The 9,719-nt window shown below is 31.7% G+C and overlaps 1 long non-coding RNA gene across 1 annotated transcript; it reads right to left on the bottom strand.

Moving 5' to 3' along the window:
- Positions 1-5,219: 5,219 nt before the first annotated feature.
- Positions 5,220-9,422, bottom strand: LOC139497112 (uncharacterized). The gene is made up of 2 exons (XR_011657681.1): positions 8,895-9,422; positions 5,220-6,385 (listed from the first exon to the last, which is right to left on the bottom strand). It is a non-coding gene; the product is annotated as an uncharacterized lncRNA (long non-coding RNA).
- Between the last annotated feature and the right edge of the window lie 297 nt (positions 9,423-9,719).

The raw sequence follows: 9,719 nt of genomic DNA, 5'->3' as shown, positions 1-9,719 counted from the left end.
CATTTCGGTTTGTTATATATATCTATTATATAGTTGTTTTTATAAAGTAACTGGTTGCAAAAGTATGATATATTCTAAATAATAAGGATGTTTTTATCCCAGGTAAATAAACCTTGGTCGTTTTGTGCACAGCTTTTTGAAGCTATCGGTCTTCGGTGCTCTTCTGCTTTTTTTTTTTTGGCTTTCGGACTTTTTTTAATCTAAGCGTCACTGGTAAGTTTTGTGTAAAGAAAACGCGTGTCTGGCGTACTAAATTTTAAACATGGTCCCTGGGATAAGCTATCAATCGTGTGTGTATCTGTCTTAATGTTTTCCTATGTTTGTCGAGCCTGCGACTTTTGTCGCAGAAAGCTCGCCTTATGGATAGTATTCCGGCGGTGGCGGCAGCGACGGCTGCGGCGTTAGCTTACTTCTTAGAAGCTCTATTGTTTAGAAGATAGAAGACCTGGATGCTTCATTCTTTGTATATGGATGCCTCATGTTACGAAGTTTCCGTCAGTCACATGTCAAATGTCCTTCCCTCATTTTCTTGGTTCAGTGAATACTTGGAAAAAAAAGTTAACATTTTTTGTAACGTTAAATTATCTCTTATTATAAGTAATGGGATAACTATATTTGGTATGTGCGTACCTTACAAGGTCCTCATGCCCGTCAGACAGTTTTCACTTGACCTCGACCTCGACCTCATTTCATGGATCAGTGAACAAGGTTAAGTTTTGGTAGTCAAGTCCATATCTCAGATACTATATATCTCAGGTCTTGTATGTTCTGTGTATGGAAGCACTGTAAGGTGTACACGTCCAACTGGCAGGTGTCATCTGACCTTGACCTCATTGTCATGGTTCAGTGGTTATAGTTAAGTTTCTTTTGTTTTGTTCCTCGGAGTTCAGTCTTTTTGTGGTTTTACTTATTTTTTATACTGTATGCAATAGGTCTACTATATTTGTTGTATGGAATGATCATGGTTCAGTGGTCAACGTTGAGTTTTGGCCTTTTTTCCTTATACTATATGCAATAGGTCAACTTTATTTAGTCTTTGGAAATATTTTATGATTTTTATGTGAGTTTCGCAGGATTTATTTGACCTTGACCTGATTTTCCCGGTTCATTGATCAATGTTAAGTGTTTGTGTTGTGGTCTATTTTCTTCAACTGTAAGCAATATTTCAACTATGTTTGTTGTATGGAAGAATTGTTAGCTGTACATGCCTGCCTGGTATTGTTCATCTGACCTTGACCTCATTTTCATCGTTCAAAGGTCAATGTTTAGTTCTCTTGGTTTATGTTATGTTTATGTGACAGTTGTAATAAAGCGTTATATTTAGGACTATCAACATAATATCAATGATTAGTAAAGAAGGCGAGACATTTTAATGTGTACAATCTAGTTTTTATTGTAGTCCGGTCATGTAATGTTGTCAATATAATAGTATATTTGATATTGCCATAAAAGTGGAAGGTTTGGCAAACACAAAATCAGGTTCAACCCACCATATTTAACACATGTGTTATTTTAGAGATAAATCAAACTGTGTGAAAGAATGAATAATATGTCCATAAACAGCCAGTGTAAAACCATTTTAACTTAACAGCTGATCTGAAGTTGAAAGCATATATTCGTGCAAATTAGACAAAAGCAAGAATAAAGTCATAGTGAAATACGATAAACATGTTATTCTCCTTTTAATCAATTCACATGGATAGTGAAAAATACTTTGTGAAGGTCTTTATATTCAATATTGATGTCGATTAAAAAATTAACTATTCCTGTCGCTTTTGCACTTTATCAACAACTTCAAATGTCAATAAATTGTCTTCCAATTTTTTTAGAACCATTCCATTTATAGCAATTGACTTTTCACTTTTGTAAATATACAAGTTCATATAAACCTGTAAAATGCATTATTTAACCGAACATTAATTGACCAAAGCAGAAGCCAATCATGCATATTAATATAAACTGATTCTGTAATTCAAATGAATGTTTTGACATTGAAATATGTTTTTATAAATTAAAGTGAATTAATTAACTCAGATTGTTTTGTGTTATAACTAGTTTTGATATGAGGTTAGTACAACATTCTTAACCCATGAACAACTTTACTACTATACCAACTAACTTTAATCCCATGTCAGTCATATGTCGGACATCAACTTCAAAAAGTGTTTTTATACAGTACCAGAAACAATATTTTCTCACAACTCAGTCTTCATAAAAAAAAAGTAGTGATACATATTTAGATAAAATTCTAACCGTGTGTCTTACTGAAATGATGTATTTGGTTTATTCAATTATCTAATATTTAATTTAGACTTCTTAATTTATTGAAGAATTAGTTACATCAAACATTTGAGTTATTGCTGCTTCTTTTCTTTGTATTTACAGTCGTTTGTTGATGATTCTTGACAGATATATAAAATAATGTCTGGTTGGTTTGTTTTGGCACATTGTTGTCAGTTTACTGGAATCTTTTGCGTCTAGCATACAAGTGAGAGGTTTTGCTAGCTTTATAACTCGGTTATATCTACCATTGTATACGAAAGAAAATGCCTGTATTATTTCAGGAATTTGACACTTTATTCGTTGATGGTAAATTTGTGTCGGTGAAGTTCAGTGTAATTATTGCCACCATGTTTATTTGAACAGCAAAACAAGCAATTGAGTTGGGACAATTGAACCTTTTTATTAATTCTTAAATAGATTCATTAATGTCCAATAGATAATAATCCTAAGTGAACAAGTCCCCCTTTATAGCAGCATAGTAGGAAGCAATCTAATCTGGTATGAATAAATTTGCAAATCAGAGTATGTTCTTGATTGCATTTGTTTGAGACAATTCATAAGTTTTAGAATTTACAAATGGTTTTCTATGAGAGTTCTCGAAGGTTAATCCATGAAGAAATAAACTATTTAAAGGGCTTTGATGCAAATTATATTTTTGCGTATTTTGAACATATATTACTTTATAATTAGATGGTTCTTCTGTATTTTCTAATGTCACTTAATCTTAACAGAAAAACATGCAATAAAAATGCAAATCTTTAACATTTGTAAAAAAACAACATATAGATAATTGTAGATATACAATATTACAATTGAACGTACTTGCAAAGTTTTATACAAACAATCGCAGACTTTATGTGATGTATATATGGTTAATGAACAGCGGTACAATGTATAACATAAAAGTTACAATTGTCTTATTCGCACGTTTCGTATACAAAACAGAAGCCTAATTGGTTCTGAAGAAAATGTTTTCGACGCAACGCTTAGAAAACGATGTAACTCCAACAAACTACATTTAGTGACGCAAGTCATTTACTTTTTTAGCAACTTTTTATTTGACGCCATTTATTTCTTAACCATTGGTTAGCTATTCTGGAACCAAAGCTGCATGGCGCCGAAGAACTAGATTTAAATTGACTACAGAACAAACTAATGATATAAAAATAGGAAGATAAGATATGATTACAAATTAAATAAGATACAACAAGACACAAACATTAACATCTAAAAGTTCGTGTATGGCCTTCATTAATGGGCAAATGATATACCACATAATCAGCTGTAACAAGCCACCAATATGATAAATGTTAAACAGTTGAAACGAACATCAACGAACAGATTTACGAACTAATAATGAACAAAAACAAATATGTTAAACAGCAACAAGCGAAAACCACTTAATTTATAATTTTGTGTGTTGAAGTTTATCATCTGCCATTTCGTGTATTTCACATGTTATACTACCAACTCATTGTAATTCGCATCCAGTTTCATACGAAAAAGGATAGTTGTTTTTTATTTCTTTGAATTTGAAAATTGATGGAAATTAATTCTACATGTTATTGCAATAACACATCTGATGCATAAACATTCGGTGTTTTAGACATTTTAACTTATTCTTTTGCATTACTTTTTATTCATTATATCATTATGTAAAACAAACAGATCATTTTATTAGGTTGGTTGTTCAACAGCTCTTGTATCTTGTGTATGCCAATCTAGAGCTTCTTGGTATTACATGATAAGCACGTTAAGCGAAGGACCACGTTTTACGTGGGATTGAATAATTTTATTCAATTAGAGTTCCACTGTTATACTATTATAACATCGTTACTATTAAAGCACTTTCAGAAAACATGTACTTTTATTAAATGGTTTGATTAACTTAAGAGCTTGTCTCACAGAAAACCATGCAAAAGTGTCCAGGAGTGAATTTGGCGGAATCTCTTTAAATTTGGTACACACAACCCTTAGGCCATGCCAATATCACTTGCAAAATATTTTGTTCAAATTTTATCGGATAACCAAGTTTTGTAGCGCCATCTATTTTCGACCTTTTTTAACGGGAAAATTTCCAAATTCAAGGGTTTTTTATTGATTTTAATCAAACAAATAATTAGTTCTAGCCATGAAAAATATCTATTTCGTTCAATGCATATGATAAAGCATTATTAAGGAAATAAAAAAATGTAAGTAATAAATATATATTGGATGTTTTATAGTAGGATCTCTATGTTTATTAAACAGGTGTTTGAGAAATTGGCTATTTTACCAAATTTAGGACCTGAAGAAATGCTTAAATATAGAAAAGGTGAAGCTGTAATTAAAAGATGAATATATCAAAATGAACTACTATGATAGCTTAAAGAAATATAAAAAATCCACCCACGGCAAATATTTAGAAATATATTTTTTATATATCACTGTACGGCTACTTTTATAGAATTTTTATATACATTTTTATGTAACTAAATCTTTTTCTTAACACAAAACCACAAATTATGTTGCAATTCTTATCAAAATGAGTGATTTTATACTTCAGCTGCTGTTTCTTATTAATTCAAAGCAAAAGCATAGTGAAATTAATAATCAAAGTACTAAAAGCTCTCACGGAAAGCTCCATTTCACAAATGAAAAAAAAATGGTTTGATTCAAAATCCAAATCCTCCAATTTGAAACCGCTTATTTCATGTTTTGTCTTTCAACTGTTTCCATTATTATATCTGGCACTTGCTATTATATGCACTTTAATATTCAAAATGAAATATAAGCACGGACATGTACTGGATCTGCATATTTATGCAAATGTAATGTTATTGGAAATCGTACATGCTACTCATGAACATTCATTTGTTTGTAATTATGCCCGTTATTCAGTATTTTGGTCCAATAGTACCTGATATGGAGGCTGTAAAATTAGAAAAAACAAATACTAGTCACAACTAGAAATTTTAATTACATGTAGGTCAGGTCTGAAAGGTGATGACAGAATAACTCGTTATACATTTTTAACGAAAAAAAAAGACCATCACGATCTTTTTTCAAGTGTAAATTACACAAAAACTTTAGCTTTTTTGGTTTGTTTAAATGCAATTATACACTAAATCCTTAACATCTCTTTTTTATAGCCCATAATGACATTCAAATCATTATCGTGATTACAGAATTTATAGTTCATAAAATCATTGATAGCAGTTGACTCGGTAAAAACATATCAACTTTCAGTTTACAGCAAAAGTAGCCATATCATTGTCCTTGTAATATTCTATGAATGGTCACTTCTATTCTGGCTTATAATTCTCATTGTATATTCACAAAAACAAGATCAACACATCTAATATCTACCCTGAATAGCATAATTCCTATTTTTGGTAGGTTCTTTCTATCGTCACTTATTCACTATCATTTTCAGAAACTGACACTTTGGTGGTTGAGGTCTCTGATTTTTTTTTTACAGAAAACATGCATTGATTCTTTTCAATTTGTTAAGTTGTTTATCGGTTTCCTTTTTAACCAAGTATCCAACTTGAGTAGCTATTGTAGTAATATAATTTGGAGTTTCATTCTGGCTTATTACCATGCTTACATAAAATCCGGAATTTTTCCAGCCTCACAGATACATGTATAGGTAGCTTAGGACTTGCAGTGTGAATCTTAATACTTTTCTCTTACTGTGATGTACCCTTTCCAACTCCATTTTTTTATGAATTTCGCTGACATTTTATTCAGTATCTTACATTCATGTAACTAAAAGTTCAATATACCGACCAAATTCACACATGAATATTTGCACTATAAAACCTGGAAATTCAGTCTTGTCCTATGTCCTATCCTTTCAAATACTTTTAATTTCTATCCATTTGAAACATTTTGTATATGTTTTATCAAGTTTAAAATTTCTCCGCAACTTCTATCATGATTTGTTCAGATCAGGACACGAACAGAAAAAAAAATAACATGTGTGTCATGCTAAACAGTAAGTAGCTTCAACTGCTGAATTTTCATTCATAGGCGGCTTGTTTTTATTGTACATATGGGTTATACTGCTCTAACAACGAATAGCTTCAGAAGTATGTGCTCACTGAATAGCCTGGACAACCTAAAATATGAAAAAAAATCATTGTTAAATATACAAATAGAACCCTTTTGAACAGAAACCAAGTTATGACAGAAAGAAAAAAAAACATCTTATATATAATCAAAAACAATTTGAAAACAATTTTAATACAATCAACAATAATGTTGGGTTGCTGTCCCATTGACATATAATCCACACCTCGTTTTACTCATGTGCATGATGTGTGCAAAGCAATGATGTAACTATTCCCAATTTCAACATTAGAAATACATGTATTCCGACCTTGAGAACAATTTCTATTTCGTTTACATGGTTAAAATTGGAATGTAAACAAAATTGATTAATTTAATTTCTAATTTACTTTACTCATTTTCAAAATAACGAATTTAAATCTTGAGAATAATTATGAGAGTGACGGAGTATAGTATCCTGCATAGAAATACAAAGTCCCCTCTTGCTTAAAATTTCTTTATACTGGAACAAAATGCTATATACTTAAAATAATCTATAATTTGGCATGGTGTATTGTAATACATATCAAGTCTATATCTTTAAGCATGCTGAATAATTATATATATAAAAGGTGTGAAAACTGAGTATTAGACAATGTTTGATTGAATCAGACGTAACAAAATTTGTACTTGAAATGTAGCCTGTCATTATAAAAGTACATACACATACTTGTACCAATCATAAAAAAAGGTGAAAAAATGATTATTTGTGTGAATTTTCTACGGACGGACAGACAGACAGACAGACAGACAGACAGACAGACAGACAGACAGACAGACAGACAGACAGACAGACAGACAGACAGACAGACAGGAATCAATATATTTTCATATCAAAACAATTTCAAACAAGAATGTGTCCCCAGTACACGAATGCCCCACTCGCACTATCATTTTCTATGTTCAGTAGACCGAGAAATTGGGGTAAACCCTTTAATTTGGCATTAAAATTAAAAAGATCATATCATAGGGAACATGTATACTAAGTTTGAAGTCGATTGGACTTCAACTTCATCAAAAACTACCTTGACCAAAAACTTTAACCTGAAGCGGGACAGACGGACGAACGGACGAACGGACGTAAGAACGGACGCATAGACCAGAAAACATAATGCACCTCTACTATCGTAGGTGGTGGGGCATAAAAACAACATTTGACAGGCAAGAATCAATGACAACAGACAGACAGACAGACAGCATATTTTCATATCAAAACAATTTACAAAAAAAGATATTTGGCAGACAAGAATAAATGGCAGCCGTTGTTTTTGTTAAATTCATTCCCAGTTTATACGAATAGTAAGGTACAATTTAGAGCTTGCCATAGATGATACATGTACTACACCTGTTATTGTAATGTTGATAATACATATGAAGGATATATACATGTATATAGGATATATACATTGTATATCACCAATGGTCTTGATTTTGGAAACTTTTATCATTAGATTGACTTTCATATACCCCATTTATGTATTTGATAGTAAATTACTTGAGCCCTTAGTTTACAAAATAATCTTGCAACATTATCCAAAATTCTACTGAAATATAATGCTTAAAATAGAGTTTTGGTGCATACATTTGTACATTGTATGTCATATAGTTTGCAACGTAATAGAAAATTGATCAGCTTCGCCATGAGCGCATGTTGCTGTTTCAAAAATGAAAGTTCAATAACTTCTCAATGCCATATCTGACAGAATGATCGACCTACAGACAAAGTTATACCATAATAATTCCCATTAACGGGTATAAAAAGTATTAACTATTGAAATATATGTACTATGTAAATCTACATGTGTTATTATATATCTTGCCAATATTATATTCATGATATAAATATTTATGTACATACATTTCTCGTTTTTATGTAGATCAGACCGTTCCAAGTTTTTTTGTTTGAATGGTTTTACACTAGTATTTTTTTGGGCCAGTTACAGCTTGCTGTTTTGTGTGAGCCAAGGCCGTACCTTGCATAATGGTTTACTTTTATAAATTGTTACTTGGATGGAGAGTTGTCTCTGACATTGGCACTCATACCACATCTTTCTATATCTATATGTCAGATGGTATAATATGTATTGTGACTGCAGGTACTTTTTATACAATAAAGTATAGACTGTTCCTGGTGACTGTTATCGAGAAAATCACCCCCTCTTCCTAGGAGTGATTTTCTTATAAATAAGGTTCGGCACAGACAATGGACTTGTATTTGTAATCCCAAACTGTAAAAGGATTACAGCTGCAGTTAAATTTCTTTATAATTATAGATATTGAATGTACATATTATATCACAGGTCTGCCCTTAACAGAAATTTCCACTGGGAGGTTACATGGACTCAAGATACAGTCATCCAGCGGGGATGGGGTGGGTTTACTTTTATATGAAGGGACCCCCCTCTGTTGCAACCCCCTGGCTATGTTGGGTGTGTATCAGCTGACCCTTTTTTAGTTCTTAATAAAAGATCTGCAGCCAATGATTTATTTGTTGTATTTTATATATAATTATTATTTACCTGATGTACATGCTGTATATGCTTCTGTTCAGTTTTCTGTACGGAAGTTCAAGACCTGCTTTAAACTTGACGTTCGCTGTGGTCATAATAGCAACAGCAAACTAAATTCCTTCTCCACTTAGCCTCAACATTATCACTTGGTGTCAGCTCTACGTTTTTGTAATATCTCATTATCTGACACTCAGTGACGGGACATTTTCATGCAAACATGGCAAAGCTCTGAGCTGACAAAATGTGAGAAAACTCTTGACTTGTCTCTTCAAATTGCAGCATTGACATCAATACAAAGTGTGATGTATCTTTATGCCACTCAAACAGCTTATGTAAGGTCCTACTATCACAAAAAGGCTAGTTGCTAGTTTCAGGGAAGTCTGCATCTCATGATCTGAGCAGTTACCTTCTTTATAGTAGTGTGGAGAATAATATAAAGGGAGATAACTCTTGATAACAATCATTCAGTGAAAGCTACAATATCTTATTTATTTATATGTTATATCTTTGCAAATTGTTTTATATGAATAAAAAATTTTAAAATGTTCAAAATTGAACATTTAAATTGATAATAACATCATGTTTTGTTTGATACATGCCAAAAATTGGTTTAGTTAAATATGCGGGAAAAGGCTTGAGGTGGGGTTTTAGAACAAAAAATAAGGATATTTTTACTAATTTGCCATGGGTGGATTTTTTATAATTTTTTAATCCAATAAAAATTTGTGGAAAGAAATTTATTCCATGTATTTCTGTCTTCACCTTTTCGAAAACCAGCGACTTGAACTTGGCTAGTAAATGACTTATACAAAATAAGGCATTAAAGAGAACACC

This window comes from Mytilus edulis, chromosome 12 (assembly GCF_963676685.1).
Source record: "Mytilus edulis chromosome 12, xbMytEdul2.2, whole genome shotgun sequence".
In the NCBI taxonomy this organism is placed as follows: Eukaryota; Metazoa; Mollusca; class Bivalvia; order Mytilida; family Mytilidae; genus Mytilus; species Mytilus edulis.
Note: the sequence above shows the minus strand (reverse complement) of the source record. Positions and strands in the feature narration are given on the sequence as shown.